Genomic DNA, 19,131 nt, shown 5'->3' on the forward strand with positions numbered 1-19,131 from the left:
AAATACAGGACACCTGGTTCAACTTGAATTTCGGATAAACAATGAATACGGGTTTGGTATAAGTATGTCCCGAGACTACTTATACGAAACCCGTATTTGTTGTTTATCTGAAATTCAAATTGTTGGGTAATCCGTATTTTATGGCAACTCCATCCCTATCGAAGTTACAATAAAATCGCAACTCCATACCCTGTGGGCTTGGTATTCCCTGTTTTTCCCTCCGGGTCGTTCTCTGCCTTTCTCTCACCTGCTCTCTTTCCCAGGAGTCTGACATTTGTGGTTCTATCACCCTGGTTCCCTTGACCTCTGACTCCTGGTTGGGCTCAGCCAATGGGAGGCACCGGCAGGTGATTTAAAGTGGGAAGAGAGAACGAGGTCAGGCTGTTTAGCCCTGCGGCCTTCTGGGCATTTATTTGGCAAAGGCCACGTTCCACGCTCTGGGTGACCTCGCTCCCACTGCTACGGTTCCCCCTGCGTTCCAGAGAGGCACAGCTTCCATCTACCAGGTACAGGTCTCTGGGGGTGTCGTTATCATTCCCTTAACCAAGTCCCCACCTCTATGCCTTCATTAAATTCTCTTTAGGGAATTCCCTGATGGTCCAGTGGTTACGACTCCGTGCTTGCACTGCAGGGGTCACAGGTTCAATCCCTGGTCAGGGAACTAAGATCCTGCATGCTGTGAGACCGAAAGGAAAAAACAAAACAAAACTCTCTGTAGTTATCCCTTTGAGAGCTCTTTCCTGGGTCACAAAACCTTGACTGAGCCAGCCTCTTCCTCCCTCCCTATGCCCTGGTCGCATGGACTTTAAGCTCCTCAGAGGCTGGTTTGCACCTCGGGGCAATGCCTTTGCTATTCCCACATCCCGGAACACTCTTTCTTCAAGTCTTGGCATGGCCGACTTCTTTGCGTCACTTGGGCATTAGCTCAAATGTCACCTCCTCAGAGAAGCCTTCCCTGACTATTCTACCTAAAACTGTCCCATCCCACCTAGTTCTGCTCTATTACAGGAGTCAGCAAGCTCCAATCTGTGGGCCAAATCGGGCCTGTTTCCATGAATAGAGTTGTATTGGACCATTGCCACACCCATTAGTTTAAGGATTGTCTCTGACTTCTTTTGCTCTGATGGGAAATTTGAGTAGTTGAGACGTGGCCTAGAAAATCTGAAATATTTACTATCTGGCTCTTTAAATAAAATGTTTGCTGACCGCTGATCTATCATATTAAGTTGTTTTACCATCTTTATACGTACCCTTATCAATATCCTTCATTCCCTATGCATTTGTATGTTTAGCTGACTCTTTTTTTTGTTTACTTGCTGGTGTGTTTCATGTCATCCCCACAAACATGTAAATCCCATGCTATCTGTCTGGTCCTCCACAGTTTTCCTAGCATCTAAAGCAGAACCTGAGCAAGGGCTCAGGAACAATTAGTTGAATGGCCAGATATCTGGAGGTAGAATTGCGCTCTCTCTGGTCTGGGCTCCTTCCTGAAGATTCTGAGCTTGCAGAAGGGAATAGTCAGGCACTGGAAGCAGCCTGCATCAGGCCAAGTTTGTGGCCAAAGGGAAAGATACAAAGCACTAAGCAATACATCCCCTAGGGAGGGTGGGAGGGAGATGCAAGAGGGAGGGGATACGGAGATGTGTATACGTATGGTTGATTCACTTTATTATACAGCAGAAGCTAACGCACCATTGTAGAGCAATCATACTCCAGTAAAGATGTTGAAAAAAAAAAAAAAGGACAGAAAAGAAATACATCCCCAGACAAGAGTTTCAACTTAAACAGCCAGTACATTTGAGAGAATCACATCAGGCCCCAGGAAGTGCATCAGCTTTGCCTCCTAAGGCCAGCTCCCTCGTACCACGCATGTGGTAGACAGAATAATGCCCCCCAAAGCTGTCCATACCCTAATCCCCAGAACCTGTGAATATGCCACCTGACATGACCAAAGGGGTTTTGTGGATGTGATTAAGTCAAGGGTCTTGAGATGGGGAGATTATCCTGGATTTTCTGGGGCGTGTGGGGAGGCAATATAGTCACAATGGTCTTTATAAGAGGGAGGAAGGAAGGTCAGAGTCAAAAGGAGGGAATGTGATGACCAGAACAGAGGTTGGAGTGACGTCATTGTGAGGAAGGGGCCCTGAACCAAGGAATGTGGGCAGCCCGTCCTGAGCTGGCAATGTAGCAGAAAGAGGGTCTGTGGATTCCCCGGGGCCAAACTCACCTCCCTCCTCTGCTCCCCTCCAAATTCTGGCTAGAGTGGATCTGGGGGACCATGAATCCTGATTAATTATTGTAAAACCCTGAGTTGTTTTTTTTGTTGTTGCTTTCAACAATAGGGATTTAAAAAACAAAATAGGAGTTTACAATCTTTTCATCATTGCCCCTATACTTCTCAAAAAGTAAGCTTTCTTGCTCACTGGGTCAGCTTCTAGGGCTTTCTTCACGTGCAATCTGAGTAAGGGGTAGATAAGGAAGCAAAAAGAAATATGAAACTCTAAGTTGATCTAATTTAGAAAGAACTAATGTGGGCTGAATTGGGTGTCCTATCAGTCAGGGTTTTATTACAGATAAAAGAAATTTCTTTAGATATTTTAAGCCAGGAGATATTTAATACAGGGAATGAGTCCCTACAAACGTTTGGAAGCGCTGGAGGAGGGGACCTCCAGGAATGAGAGCCCAGAACTGCCTTAACCGGGGAGCTCAGCTCTGGGATAATCAGGAAGGTGAGAAACCGGAAGCACCATTCAGATAGCTGGCTCTCAGGATGCACTGTCTTAGCTGTGTCCATGGATGAGAAAGATGCCTCTATGACACCATCCAACTCAAACCTGGAATTCAGCACCAGGGGCCTTGGACAGCTCCCCAACCTTATGTTAAGAGAAGGTTTCTTCCTGGCCTTAAATTAATCTTCTAGGTCAGACTTGCACTGCAAACCCAGTCTTATTTTTCCAGCTGATGCTGCCATGCTCTAACTCCAATAACTAGAGTAAAATTAATCTCTTTTGTGTCTTATTTTCTTATTGGACCCCATCCCAAATTTTATTTATTCCTCCTCTGCATCCAAGTTAACTAAAATGTTATTGCATAATGGTTATAAGCTTGGGCTCTAGCATCAGAGCACCTGCGTTTAAGTCACAGCTTTGCCACTTCCTGGTGGTGTGACACTGGGAAAGTTTTCTTCTTTGACTGTTCTGAGCCTTTATTTAATAAGTTCATTTAACAAATATTTATTGAGTTCCTCTCATATACAAGGTACTTGTCTGGGTGTTGGGTATGTAGCTGTGATTCTTATGTAGTCTGCTTCTGTTGGGATAAGAAAGATAACAAATAAATATTCAAAGAAATCTATAAAATAATTTCAGAGTGGTAAGTGCTATGAAGAAAAGTAAAGGAGCTGTGGTTCACAGTAATTCAAGGGAAGTGACTTTAGGGTGGTTGAGGAAGGCATCTCTGAGGAGACAGATCCCAGTGGAGACCAGAAGGGATGATATGAAACCAGCCATGTGATGACCCAGTAGAAGAGGTTTCCACGTAAAGGGAACAGCAGGTACAAAGTTTCCAAGGCAGGAAGGAGCTTGCCACATCTATTAGCTTCCCAGGACTGCTGTAACAAATTCCCACACACTGAGTGGCCTAAAACAAAAGTTTATTGTCTTCATTTTGGGAGGCTATACGTCTGAAATCAAGGTGTCAGCAGAGCCCGCTCCCTCTGAAGGCTCACGGGAAGAATCTTTCCTTGCCTCTTCTTAGCTTCTTCCTTGGCTTGTAGTTGCATCACTTCAATCTCTGCCTCCGACTTTTCATGCCTTCTTCCCTGTGAATGTCTCCTCTGTGTCTCCGTGTCTGAATCTCCCTGTCCTTTTTTCTTATAAAAATGTCATCCATTGAATTTAGGGCCACCTTAATCCATTATGACCTCATCTTAATTACGTCTGCAAAGACCCAATTTCCAAATAAGGTGACATTCTGAGGTTCTGGTGGACATGAATTTGGGGAGGATACTATTCAACCTAGTATACCACGTAAGCCAAACAGAAAGATGGAAGCTATGGTTGAAGCATCATGAGTAAGAGGGAGAGGTAGAAAAGGGCCACATCACAGAGGGAATTCTAGGGCTTGTATAAAGTGTTTGGATTTGTTTTAAGTGAAAAAGGATGCTGTTGAAGGGTATAAGCAGGGGAATGGTTTCTATTTTTTAAGGGATCCCTTGATGCTGTCTGTAGAGAGAGGAGCAAGAATGTAGCTGAGAGACCCGCTAGGAAACAATTACAGTTGCCCAAACAAAAGATTATGGATAAATGAAAGTGTTGGTAGAGAACATGGTGGTGAAATTTGGATTAATTTGAGGTACATTTTGGGGGTAGAATTGAAGAACTTGCCAAAGTATTGGATGTCAGTGGTGAGGGAGAGAGATAATAACTCCCAAATATTTGGTTTTAGCAACTGGGTGGATGTTTTAGCAACTGGTGGCTTTGCTAAGATAAGGAAGACTAGAAATGGATGAGGTAGGATATGGGAAATCAAAGAATTCCACTTTAGACATATTTAGTTCATTGCCAAGTACTACGCCTTGCTGCTGGCAACTGAACAGCTCGATTAGGCAGGAGAGAGAGAGCTGGCAGGCTTAGAGAAGTCCGGGAGCCACTTGCAATTAATATGGCTAAAAGGATTGCTCTGGACCACATTCAGGGAGGACTGCCACACCTGGAGCGGGGAGGAGGCATCCTGGACTTAACTGGCCTTTGCTACCTTAGAAAGAGCTGAGCAAGGGACAGCTGGGATTGGAGTGGGGGCAGGGTGCATAAAGTTGGGAGTGTTGGGGTTCTGCTTCTGTTTGGTCCCTACTGTCTGCATGACATTGGAAATTATTCCTCTCTGGACCTAATTTCCTCATCTATAAAATGGGAATAATAATACCTGCCTAGATAGGGCTGTGAGAAATAGACATAATGAATGTAAGGCACCTGCCGTGGTGTTCGGCTCCAAGTAGGATGCTTTGCTATTGCTACTGATGAAGATCGCAGAGAACATTGCTGAGAGGTAGTATAGCATGGTGGGTAACAACACGGACTCCACAGTCAAGCTACTGGGCTCAAATTCTAGTACTCCGCCCCCTTACTAACCTATGTAACCTTGAGCATGTTATTTAACTGCTCTGGGACTCAGTTTCTTTGTCTGTAAAATGGGCATCTAATAATAGTTTCCCTATAGGATGTTGTAAGTATAGAATTAAATAATACTTGTGAAGCACACAGGGTACCACCAGGCAATACTAGGTGTTTCATATACATTAGTCATGATTTGTTACAAAGACTGACAATGGGGGGCAATAGGACCTTGGCTGGTGCCCCCCAAATACTCCCCTGCCAAGTTCCCTCTCATTGATTTTTTTGTCCATTTGTCAGATCTGTAGGCAGAGCAAACTGCTCAGACACACAGAGAAGTGTGTATAACTGTAATTACCAATATATTCACCCCTTACTACAGCCAAGCACAGCTAAGCATTACATGGATTTTCCCCACATCAATCATGTGAGCCTCCCGAGGACACTCTGAGGTGGGTTCTATCATTATTATTCCATTTCACAGATGAAGAAATAATTTTTAGAGAGCATAATTGATGGCTCGTCAGCAGTGAATAATTCCTCAGCATCTGCTATGTGCAGGCAGGAAGCTAGGCTCCCTGGAAAGCAGCCTTTATGCCTTTTATGAGGCTTAGTGCGGTCCCACCTTCAGGACGCTTCCTCTAGTGAAGAAACAAGTTTTTTCCTTCTTTCGACTACCATTAAGCACCTTTTCTGTAGCAGGAACAGAGCTAAAGATTCCTAACAGGTTTGTGCCCTGTGAGTGGCACAGTCTTAGAGATGGGAGAAACTCTTGTGGGAAGGTGGGGCACACCCTCCAAGAATTTACAGGTTTTCTTCAGGAGGAAAAAAAAAAAAACAACTGGGAAAAGTAAGCAGGAGAAAGTGAAAAGGTGACAAGGAGGACACAGGACCAACTCAAGTCTAGATGGGCAAATACTTTTCCTTCCCCACAGCTCTGGGCCTTGGTTCCCCATTTGTCAACAGTAGGGCTGAAGTCTCTGCCAGGGAAAACACGACAGGATCCCAGGATTGTGTTGGGAAGCCAGCGAGTCGCGGACTCCTCCGCCCTTGCCCAGTGGAGCCGCTCCTGTAGAGAAGGAAGGGAGGGAACGAAAGCCCAGGGCAAAGGCGCGCAGGCAGGGCGCCAGATCCCACTGCCCCTTTTAGGCATCCGTTCCCCAGCGCACCCTGCATCCTCTACCTGACCCCGTGTGCAAGCAGAATCAGACAAGTGGCATCAATGGAGAGGACAAGCCAAGTCCGGCAGAGGAGCCTGCCTGGGGTGGTCGTGAAAAGCAGAGAGAAGAAAAACGCTAGGGAGGCGAAGATCGGTCAGTACGCACCGCGCTTCATTGGATACCCGGATTTAGAGTCCTGAGCTTCGCGAACCTGGGGAGGGGAGGTAAGAGCTGAGAGCGCTCCAGCAGTCGCTCCTGTAGGAGGCGGCAGTCGGGTGCCCGGTCCACTGCTAGAGCGCGACCCCACAATCCAGAACGCGCCCCTACAGTAAACCCCACCCCGGCAATGATCGCGCCAACGCCGGCTACAAGTCGTCTTGGAAACGGAGCAGCACGAGCCTAATTCCTGATTCCTCGGAGTCCCCAGCGTCCGCGTAGTGAAATTGAGACCCTGCAGGGAGCTGAAGAAACCAGTTCAGCTGGAGACCAGCTGCAGGACCTGCAGCTTCCTGCACGGAGATTCGCCGAGGACACCTTCGCACCCGGGAGTAATTCCCTAACTCGCTGCTGCCTTAGGGGTACAGCACGGACAGGGGCGCATGGAGAAACCCACCAAGCACCCTGAGCGCGCGAGGCCTGGGCCCCATTCACCACCCTCCATTGGCTGTACGGGCCCTGTACCTTGACCCTGGTGCCCCTCGTGTGCGTCGTGCGTGTGGTGGGCAACGCCACGGTGGTCCTGGTGGTGGTCCGGAGCCGCCACATGGTCACACCCACCAACTGTTACCTGGTGAGTCTGGCCACCGCGGACCTGCTGGTGCTCCTGGCTGCTGAAGTGCCCACCGTGGCCGAAGCGGCATCCGCGCGGGTTTGGGTCTTCGACCACGCAGGCTGCCTGGGCATCACCTACGTGCAGTACGTGGGCATCAACGCGTCCAAGGTGGAGTGCTACCTCGCCATCTGCCGTCCTCTGAGCGCCCAGGTTCTGTCCACCGCGGCATGAACCAAGCGCACTGCAGCGCTGGTGTGGCTGGGCACCGGCGCCTACGCGCTTTGGCTCTTCCTGGTGGGCACGCGCGAGACCGCGTAAGCCGACGGCGTACAGGAGCAGTGCGGCTACCGCGTGTCACGCTCTGTAGTCGCCCGTCTACTTCCTGGACTTTGCGCTCTTCTACGCGCTGTCCCTGGGCCTGGCCACCGTGTCCTATGCACTCATAGCACGCGTCCTCTTCGTGGGGCCGCTGCCTCCTGGTGACTGGGGACGATCGGGCTCTGTGCACCAGGGCGGCCCCGCTGGCCAAGGGCGCTTCTCCTCCCGCGGCAGGAGGGGTGACCTCAACTCCCGAAAGCAGGTAGGGACGTCCCTCCTCATTCGGACCCCTGTACTGAGCCAGCAGCAGATTGGTGGATGGAACCTTGGGCCCTCCTAGAGTCAAGCTCAAGTTCAAGTCCAGGTGGTGCCACTTACTCGGCTTGTTTTTGGCGACATCACTTCTGAGCGTTTCTGAGCCTCCATTCCCTCTCCTGTTGTATGAGGTAACGGCACAGAAATGGCATGATTCATTTAGAGTCAATGTCACAAACTAAACGCTAAATTCATCTTGGTTTGTTATTAAACTTCCTCAGTGAGTCCCTACACCGTAGCTGTTATTCTCTTTCTTCTACTGATGGGGAAAGTGAGGCTCAGAGAGGTGAAGTGACTTTCCCAAGACTATACTACGCCATCTGGCGCTAAAACTGCCCCAATGGACCGGGACAGTCTGAAAGCCCAAGAGGATGGGTTCTGGGGAGATGGAGAGAAATTCAGCATTTATTAAGCACTTACTGTGTTTCTGATTCTCTGATGGTTCCTGATAGTATCCCTATTTGGGAGGTTTCATACCTATTTTTATGGACAAGTATACAGGCTTAGAGGGGACAAGGGAGCGACAGAGGCGACACTGTAAGGGAACTGCGTGCAGGAACGCATGTGTCCAGGTTCCTCGTTCCCCCCCACCCCCATTCCAGCAGTGCAGCCTCCCAAGGGTTTTCTAAGAATGCAGGTGGGAGGAGCGCTCTCTGGGTCCAACTGGCCTTTATCTTCAGCCTTCCACCCCCAGCCTTCCTGGATATATACTATAGAAGGCTTTCTCACATTTAAAATGCTCATTGGGTATACTCCCCAGTGTGTGTTCTGATGCTGAGCAGGAAAAACAGTAGGAAGAATAAGGGACTATACACCTCTGGTGTTCCTAAGAGAAGTTTAGGAGAAAGATAAGGATTTGGGAATCATTAGCATTTTGGTGGACACCTCATAGTCTGTAATCTTCGCTTCTCATCTATAGTCTTCGGTGAAATTCACATGCACCTTTTCTTTTTGTATTAATGGTTCCTAGCAATCAACCAAGCTGAGTAAGGACGACAGAGGCTCCTCTAAGGAGCCCTCCGTGGTGGGCGGTGGCCGCGGTGTCTTATGGGGAATGTAGTCCGGAAAAGCTTCGACCGCCCTTTGGAAAACCTGGGAAGGACGGACCGGCGGACTCTTCTGCGCATGTGGGGCCTCGGCTTTCTACGTGGGCGCGTCTGCTTGTTCTCTAGGCTTTTCCCGCGGCGGGTCCTGCAGCCTACGGGGCGCGGCGTTCCGTGGTCACCTGGGCCTGGTGAACTGGGAGCGAAGCCGGTGCACCCACAAGTTAAATGACTGGCGGGGAGCTCCGAGCCCTCGGGGGCTGGAGGGGAAGTGGCTGGGCGGAGCTGGCCTCGGTCCTCGGAGAGTGGATGCGCGCTCTCCCCGCATCCCTCTCCAGGGAGGCCCGGAGCCGGGTTTCCCATGGTCCCGGAGAAGGGGAGCGAGGGCCGGGCTCCTGACCTGCAGGCCTCATGGCGGGCGCTCCCTGCAGCCCTTCATTGCCTGAAGAAGGTGCTCTGTGGAGGTGCAAGGTTTGTACATCCAAATGGCTAAAATCTGATCCCCAAAGTTCCGCTGAGGCGCTTGGATCTGCAGCCTGCTGGGCTGGGTTGAAGAATACTGGAGGACGTTAGGGAAGGGAAGGAATATTTATAGAAACAAATATGGTGATCATTATATTAGTTATTTTATACTAAGCATTTATTAAAAGAAAGATGTGAGCTTCAGTTGAAGAGAATGGCCAGGGTGTAGATATGACTGGAAAAGCTTTCAGGGGGCTGGCGCTGGGGGGTGTTGTCTGCAGCGCTGCATGAGGTTTTAAGAGCCTGATGTTTGTGTTCAGACCAGATGCTGCCACAGAACAGCACTGCATCCCAGGGCATGTTATTTCATCCTGTTTTCTCATCTGTAAAATGAGCCTAGGAATAATATTTGCCCCATAGGGTTGTTCTGAAGTAAAAAGTAAGCCCAGAATATAATACACCCTCGACACGTATCCCTTGCAATCAGTGTTACAAAGATTTTTAGATATCTCCCTCAGTCCTCCCAACCAGGCTGTGAAGTCGGCATTACTGCCCCCTGTTGGAGCACATTTTAAAACCTCATTTACAGAGAGCTAAAGTGATTTATTCTCTGGTGACTGAGTTGATTTTAAAATGAAGTCTATTTTACTCCCAGTCTCATGATCTTTGTAATATGCATTCCCCTCTGCCTACACATTGGGTTTTTTCTGGCATGATGACTTGCCTTCTGTGTGCCCTAGAAAGCAGTTATACTATGTATTTTGATAATCAAACCATTGGACCTATTTTTCTTAGGTCACAAGGCGTAATCGAGGCTTCTAGGCTCTTTCTGCCTCCTGCGGTATTGTCTCACTTCTCAGCAGCCTTGATTGGATTTTAGGAAAGGTCCAGCTCACCAGGCACTTGAACCTTGGGACCCCAAGTGCAGATTCCAGCTAATGGAAAAGTGGCCGCTACGCCCAGGTGGAAACAAAACCATCCCAGTGAAGGAAAAAGCAGAAGGCGCCAAGGACAGAAATCACACCTGGAAGAACATGTGTCTGAAGTGAAATCTCTCCCTAGGATTTTAAGGCCAAGACAGAATTCCTGAAAGGAGCATATTCAAGAGTTACTGGACCAGGGGCTTCCCTGCTGGCGCAGTGGTTGGGAGTCCGCCTGCCAATGCAGGGGACGCGGGTTTGTGCCCCGGTCTGGGAGGATCCCACATGCCACGGAGCAGCTGGGCCCATGAGCCATGGCCGCTGAGCCTGCGCGTCCGGAGCCTGTGCTCCGCAACAGGAGAGGCCACAACAGTGAGAGGCCCGCGTACCGCAAAAAAAAAAAAAAAGAGTTACTGGACCAGAATTTTCCTGTCCAGGGTGAGCAGAATCTGGGTGATCATACTATATTCAAAGACCATTGATTATTGTGACTCAGCAAAGCCTCTGTTCAATTTTCAGAAGAAAGATGTGAGTTGCAATGGAAGGGGAAGGGCAGGGTACAGATTTGTCAGGAAAAGACACTTCATTGGAGGATTGGTGAGGCTGTGAGTTGGAGGCAAGGGGTACCAGGCATAGCTAAGGAGATTACTTCCTAAACACATACTTGTCATTCCCTGCAATCTCCACTCTGTCTTTTTTTTTTTTTTAAGATTTTATTTTCATTTATTTATTTATTTTTGGCTGCACCAGGTCTTAGTTACGGCATGCATGCAGGATCTAGTTCCCCGGGTAGGAATTGAACCTGGACCCCCCTGCATTGGGAGCGTGGAGTCTTCCACTGGCCCACCAGGGAAGTGCCCTCCACTCTCTGAATCTGAGTTGCTGGAACCACGGTTCTCACCTGCTCATGTCATTTCAACTCACTTGATGCAGTCTTGTGTCTGCCGCCACCACACTCATGAATCTGTTCTAGTAAATATTTTCAAATCCAGTGGGTATTTTCCAGTTCATCCTTTACTAAACTCTTTGTTGCATTTGACAGTTTGACCACACCTTCCTTGAAATGCATCAGTGAGAATGTCTGTGAAGCCACAGATAAAGATACACTTAGAGAGTTGTCACTCTCCCCCCATCCCATTCTACCCCATTCCTTCTTTCCAACTATTCCCACCTGTCCCCTGAAGGTAACCGGTTTCTTTGGTTTCTGGTCTGCCCTTTCTGTATTTCCTTTTCTACACATAAGCAGATACATGTGTATTTTCTTACATCCCCTTTCTTACATAAAAGGTAGCATACTATAGATACTCCTTCTCACTTACCAATATAGCCTGGGAATCACTCCATATTGGTCCATAGAGATCTTCCCCGTTATTTATGCCTTCTAATATTGCTTTTGGTCACCACTCTCTCTTCTGAGCTTCAGAATCAAATATCCAGCTGCCCACTGGACATCTCTACTTGTATCCTTCACAGACTCGAGCATGGCATCTGAAACAGCAATGCATCAGTTTCCTATGCTCAATTCTTTTGTTTTGGTTTTGTCTTGTATTCCTAATCTCAGCATATGATGCTACCAAAATGATCTGGAACAAAATAATCTGCACATTATGTCTCTCATGCACAACCGATTAGTGGCCAACTCCTCTGGCTCCTCATCATGGAGGATTGAATCCCTCCTTCCCACCCCTACCAGAGCTGCCTGTGGTCATGTCTCACCATGGCGTCCTAGTCTTCTTCCCCTCTAATCTGATCTTTAATCCATTTCCCATTTTTCTAGAGTTGGGGACAGCAGACATTTTCGTAAAGGACCAGATAATAACTACTTTTGGCTTTGCCGGCCCTATGGTCTCTGTCAAATCAACTCAGCATAGCTGCTGTAGTGTGACAGCAGTATAGATAACGTGCAAACAAATGGGCATGGCCGGATTTGGGTCTTAGTGGGTTGGATTAGGCTCACAGGCTGTCGTGTGCAGACCCCTATGCTCTGGAGCATTGCTTCCAAAATGCAGATTTGATCACAAATCTTAATAGTCCTTGCTGACAAACATCTCTATGGATTTCCATGATCACAACAGTGGTCTCCAAAGTGGAGGATGGGGGCACCCCAGGGATCCACTGGGCTTCTGTTCACCTCAGACTAAACGTATTCTTTCAGAGATTGGTTTCATTCAAGGACCTGACTGCAGACTTCACCCAGGAGGAGTGGCGGCACCTGGACCATGCTCAGAGGCTCCTGTAGAGGGATGTGATGCTGGAGAACAACCGCATCTCAGTGGGTAAGTACAGCTTCCCTGTGTAACTACCAAGAGATGTGTTTGCTCTGTGTTGCAAAAACATGTTGAATTTCATTATTTAGCCTTGAGTGTCAGGGGAGAGAGATGATTAAACCCTTTGAGTCAATGTTAGCCTTGTGCTTGGGCTCACTGCCCTCCCTCCACCCTTCCCCTGAATGTTCTAGCTCTAATGACCTGTTGCTGGACATCTTCATCACACAGCTTTTGAAGCTGTCTTTCTTCATCCTTCAAGTCCCCAAAGTCCAAAGGGCTTGGTCCAAGTTCTATATCATTTTAACAGAGTATCAACGTTAGCAAACCAGATGTGATCTTCAGACTGGAGCAAGGAGAAGAACCATGGACAGTAGAGGAATTCTCAGGTCAGAACTACTCAGATGAGTGATAACTAAGCAGGTGGAAACCAGTGGAAATGAGAGTTCTATGGTGGTTAGTGAGTGTAGTTGGCATCTTTGCAATGTTCCTCAGGAATCTCTTTTTATAGGCCCCAGACCTTGGGAAGTAACTGAGGGCAAATGACTGTCATGCTATAGATACTTAAAAACATTGTCCCCAAATAAATGTACTTCTTTTTTTTTTAATTTTTATTTATTTGTTTGCTTGTTTATTTATTGTTGGCTGTGTTGGGTCTTTGTTGCTGCGTGCGGGCTTTCTCTAGTTGCGGCGAGCGGGGGCTACTCTTGGTTACCACGCACGGGCTTCTCATTGCGGTGGCTTCTCTTGTTGTGGAGCACAGGCTCTAGGCACGTGGGCTTCAGTAGTTGTGGTGCACGGGCTCAGTAGTTGTGGCTCGCAGGCTCTAGAGCACAGGCTCAGTAGCTGTGGCACACGGGCTTAGTTGCTCCGTGGCATGTGGGATCTTCCCGGAGTAGGGCCCGAACCGATGTCCCCTGCATTGGCAGACGGATTCTTAACCACTGCACCACCAAGGGAAGTCCTAAATGTACTTCTTTAATCGAAATTTATAAAGATTTTTGCTGCTAAGTTATCCATCCCTGGTATACAGACCTTCTTTTAGCGTACTCTTAAATTTAGTTCTGTGGCATTCTCTTTTGCCTACCTGACCCCACCTTCCTTTAACATAGACTTGCTGTATATTCAGACATTCATAGGTCAGTCTTAAAAAAATAAATCTTGCTTGATTTACACAATCTATTTGCAAATCTAGTTGCATTCCACGTTTCTCTCCATCCTTTAACTGAGAGATCAGTTTCACTCTCCACGCTCAGCCCCACTGCGGGGGGACTAGGGTGAGACAACCAAGGTGCCTCAGATACAAAACTTAAGAAGACACTCACTCTTGGGGTGGTGCAGGTGCCCTAGAGGTCACACCTACCTCACCCTACTTCCAGCCCTGCTCAGCCCACAATCTTTCTCTTTATTCTTTGTATTTGTGCAAATTCTGAAGTTCCCATGTCGCTGGCAAAATTTGAGACTCACCCCTTCCTCTGTGTCTCTTTGTAGCTCTGACCATCTCTCTGAAGTCTGTTGTGCTGGTCTCACTGTCTCTGAGTGCTTCTTTGAGTCTCATCTGTCTTATTCAATACTGTGTCAGACACACTTGCAGTATACTTTGTGCTTACTGTTCCTTGTGACTGTTTTCCTTTTTCCATGGCAGAGGTACTCGTATTCTTTGCTACTTTCCTCTTCCTTTCATCCTGTTAAACAGGCTGGTGTGGGTGGGCTGGCTTCTTTTCTATTGTTTGTTTTTTTCTTTCCCCCAAATCAGTCGGAGATGTTTGTATTTGACATTTCCTTAATCCTGAAGAGCTGGGCCAGTCCAACAAGGCATTTGTAAGGAACTCTCATTTCATAGCAAGTGTGTCACGGATCACAAGTTATTATTAATGGTACTCCCTCCTAGAAGCTGATGATGCCTTAAAGGAGGACAAGGAAATCCAAGGCAAACATTTGAGGCAAATTGTATTCTTCTGCAATAAAACACTGATTACAGAGAGAGCTACTGTATTTGGGAAAACATTTAATCTGGGCATGAATATTGTTCCCTCAAGAAAAACACCCTACAGATATCCACCTGGAAACAATTTAAAAACTAATTCAGAAGTAATCGTTGCAAAGAAAAGCTACTTTAAAAAGGTTCCTGATGAATACAGTAGATGTGGGAAAACGCAACTCGTTTCTAAGCAAGAGAAAAGTCGTTCTGGAATGAAACAATACAAATATAATCCAGTTAGGAAAGCCAGAAGTCAAAATGAAGATTTGATTCTGCACCAGAACATTCAGGCTTTGAAGCGACCTTTTGGGCTATGGAAAATGTGGGAAAACCACTTCAAGAGGGCAGTCCTCTTCACATAGAAGAGGATACATTCTGAAAGGAAACCAAGTTAATGTAATGAATGTAGGAAAACCTTTTCTAAGAAGTCCACCCTCATTGTACACAGAGATTTCATACAGGGGAGAAACCCTATGTTCGTAATGACTGTAGGAAAACTTTCCGTGTAAAGACGAACCTTACTCGACACCAAAGAATTCATACTGGAGGTCGACCCTATGAATGAAGTGAATGTGGAAAAACCTTCACTGACAAATTGGCCCTCGTTGTGCATCAGAAGATTCAGAGGGGAGAAATCCTATGAGTGTCATGAATGTGGGAAGACCTTTTTTGGGAAGTCAGCCCTCACTGAACATTTCAGGTCACACGCGGGAGAAACTTTACGAATGCAAAGAATGTGGGAACACCTTCAACAAGAATCTTACCTTGCTGTTCATCAGCAAACTCACAGAGGAGAGAAACCAACTGAATGTGGGAAAACCTTCTGTCATTCAGCCCTCAATGTGCATCAGAGATCTCACACAGGAGAGAAACCCTATGAATGCAGTCAGTGTGGAAAAAATTTGTGTACTAAAGCAGCCCTCACAGCACATTAGATAACTCATAGAGGAGAGAAATCTTACCTATGTAACAAATGTGGGAAATTTTTCTGCCATAAGTCAACACTCACTATACATCACAGAACTCACACTAGAGAGAAACGCAGTGTGTTTAATAAATGTGGTAGAACATTCACTGTGACGTCAAACCACAGTGAATATAAGAGAGTGCACACAAAGGGGAATCTTTATGAGTGCAACGGACGTGGACACGCCATCAACAAAAACTCACACATCAAGCATCAGAGAACTATATGGGAGAGACCATATGAATGTAGCGAGTATGGGAGAAGCTACTGCCGGAAGTCGGCCCTCACTCACCATCAGAGGACACACACAGGAGAGAGACCCTATGAGTGTAATGAATGTGGGAAAACCTTCCACCAGAAGTTCTCCCTTGTTCAACACCAGCGAACTCACACTGGGTAGAAGCCGTATGAATGTGCTGAACGTGGGAAATCCTGCCATAAGTCAGCCTTCAGAATACATCGGAGAATTCATATGGGAGAGAAACCCTAGGAATGTAACAAGTGTGGGGAAGCCTACCATCGGCTGTGGACTCTCACTGAACATCAGAAAATACACACAGGGAGAAACCCTATGAGTGTCACGGATGTGAGAAAACATTTTGCCACAAATCAAACTTCCTGCTACATCAGAAAACTCAAAAGGAATGAGCTCCGAGAAGGCGGTGATCAACAAAGGAACAAATCAAGTAATTTACACAATGCTAAAACTCTGTGGATAGGCATAGAGGAGTGAATTGTATAAACACAATTAATGTGAGAAAACTTTCAGCCATAAATCAAACCTCATTATCACATCAGAAAACTCACACAGGAGAATAAAATAGAGTGTGTTTAATAAGTGTGTTGTAACATTCACTAGGCACCATGAAAACGTTCAACAATTCAAACATTATGCCACATGTGCCTCCCTTTTAAAATAATGAAAGAGATGATGTTTAAGTTAATCTGTTCCTTTCCACATTGTTGTGTGACAGTATGTTTGAGGAGCTAACCTTATTTCATTCTACATCAAAACCAACTGTTCCTATGATAATTTAGTAGCTTATAATTTCCTAATTTATGGTGCTTTAAATTCTCAGATTGAACAGGTTGGGTTTTGTCTTCTAACTCTGTCTCCATAGCCTTCTAGTAATGGACCCAAATCCCTTCATCTGCAGAGGTGGTAATAAGGGGACTAACCGTGGTATTCCATCCTCCTGGTTCCACATCCTGCCTGCATGATGGAACCTCCATAAAAACCCCAACAGTATGGGGTTTGGAGCTTCCACATGGAGGTGCTGGGAGAGTGGCTTCGCCAGGAGCTCCATGCCCCTTCCCACATACCTTGCCCTACGCATGTCTTCCATCTAAATGTTCACCTGTATCCTTTATCATATCCTTTTATAATAAACTGGTAAACAGCAAGTAAACTGTTCACCTGAGTTCTGTGAGTTGCTCTAGCAAGTTAATCAAACTCTAGGAGAGGGTCACGGGAACCTCTGATTTATAGCCAACCTGTCAGAAGCACAGGTGACAACGTGGACTTGGGATTTGAAGTTGGGGTTGAGGGGCAGTCTTGCGGGACTTGTACCCTTACCCTGTGGGATCTGACACTATCCCCAGGTGGGTATAGTCAGAAATGAGTTAAATTATAAGACACTCAACCAGTATCACAGAATTGCTTGGTGTGGGAGAAAACCCACACATCTGGTGTCACAAGTGTGAATGTGGTGGTAGTGTGGGATAAAGGAGAAACACAGGAGAACTGAGTTTTTCCTGCACACAGGGGTTAAGACTTCAGTGTATCTTTTGGAGCGACTCACATCAACCTACAACACCCTGTTGGATTCTGTCCTCAAACATGTGACAGTGGATTTAAATAAGGAATTAATTATTAAAAGCAAAAAAAGGAAGTTGTGCACACTATGTTAGTGTTTAGATGACATTTTAAGCCTCTATATAAGCATTTCTATCTTCTCTCTCCACTTATCATACCGACAACTCTATTATTTGCTTAAACAGTAGAAATATCTTATGTGTTTTAATATTAAAATCCGATAGGAAATTAAGATTTTTCAGCTGAAACTTGCCAATGAGAATGTCTTGAATGGCCTAACTTTTGCATAATGACTATCCTTTTTATTTTCATATAATTAGAGACTTTTGGCTTATAATTAGTGATAGTTCCCAGGAAACATAGCAACAGATATAAAAAGAATATGTTAGACATTGCTTATTGGAATCTAGGCTTCTATTGAGTCTGGTGTTAGCAAATTTGGAATACTAGACTTTTCAGTACAAGCTGTTCTGTTCTATTAAGCTTCTTTCTTTTCTCCTTATAATACAGACTTTACAGTTAGGGGCCATATTGGAAATTCTTAATGTTTTTAAGCACATAAAATAATTCCTGTTAAATTTGACTCTAAACCAGAATTTTAAGGACCAAAATTAGGAGTAATTGCCAAATTTCCCCCTCCTTATTCCAATAACCATTTTACATTTTTATAATTGTATTTATAACATTTATTTTGCACTCATTTTAAAACTTATTTCAGTTGCATTTTCAGCTCATATGTAACTTAACAGACACATTATAGTTTTATAGGTTATTTGCAAAAAGTGAACTTATGTACACACCTTTTCTTAGAGATAAAAAGCACACAAGGAACGATCTTGAGACGAGGGGCCACATCTGGGGATTACAACAATTTAGCTCTGTGGTAGCCACTATTATACTCTAATATCTGGGAAAGCAGAGGTCAGAAAGATGAGAAGATGACCCTCGAAGAAACAGTGTTGTCTTTCCATCACTTTCTATGGATTGAGGCCAGTCCTAAAGAGACTTGTTAGACTACGCCCATCCCACTTGGCCGAACAGGGTTAAGCTGCCACCAATGATTATGGGAACCAATTCAGGAAAGTGTAGATTTCTGACACAAGACCTGATTGTATCCAGCATTACACACCAGTATTAGCATGCACTAGAAAACTTATGAGTTAGTCATCAGGGAATACAGGAAATCAACTTATTACAGATAACACTATGAGTCATAAATTCTCCAAGTCCTGAATCTAAGTCCTAGAATTGTTGCAGTCTCTCCATCTCCTCTTCGTTCTCCAGATACATCCAAGAATTTGGGGAGGCTGGGTGTCTCTGAGTTGTTTTCATTTAGAACAGGAGCAGAAACTGTCTACTCACCACTGACCCACAAACTTTGGATTTCTCATGTCTACCCTCTTAACTCTCTATCCTTTAGTTTTTTAAATAGTGACCCACTTTTTGTTTTTCATTGTTCACTGGCAAAGTTTCTTCTTCTCTGAAGTTTTAATTCCAAAGAGATGGCTTTTTTTCCCCTTACTTACACTTAGGTTAGGGTTGCATCCTCTCCATGCAAAGGTTTACACTTTTAGAGAGCTACCTCTATTAAAAATATGACTTTATTCACCCAGTGAAAATAGATTATGAACAAACAGCAAAACGAATCTGTTCTTTTTACTACACCCTTGGAGCTGCCTCTTAGCCTACTTCCCATCATAGGAACTGCCTTATTCAGCTTCACGTTTTGCTTGAGCATGTTTAACTATTTTTGCTCAAAGATTTGAGTCAATTATAATATAGAAAGTACATCTCTGATCACATCTTCCCGTTTCTTCAACATGTATTTAAATTTCTAAAATATTCCATACAGGATGAATTCATGCAGAAGAATGGGCTTTGGTTAAAACCCTTTCCACATTGATCTCTTTGGTTTAGATTTTTGATTTCTAGTAAAAGGTAAGTGATTTCTAAGTGCCTTCCTGCATCTTCTATAGTCTTAGGGTTTCTTTTTATTATGAGT

At 45.7% G+C, this 19,131-nt stretch overlaps 1 pseudogene across 1 annotated transcript; it reads left to right on the forward strand.

Moving 5' to 3' along the window:
- The first annotated feature begins 4,502 nt into the window (after nucleotides 1–4,502).
- LOC307198018 (thyrotropin-releasing hormone receptor-like) lies at nucleotides 4,503–7,701 on the forward strand (annotated as a pseudogene). The gene is made up of 2 exons: nucleotides 4,503–4,511; nucleotides 6,848–7,701. The product of its transcript is annotated as a thyrotropin-releasing hormone receptor-like (transcript).
- The last annotated feature ends 11,430 nt before the right edge of the window (nucleotides 7,702–19,131 follow it).

The sequence above is a fragment of the Stenella coeruleoalba genome (genome assembly GCF_951394435.1).
Source record: "Stenella coeruleoalba genome assembly, chromosome: 15".
Lineage (NCBI taxonomy): Eukaryota > Metazoa > Chordata > Mammalia > Artiodactyla > Delphinidae > Stenella > Stenella coeruleoalba.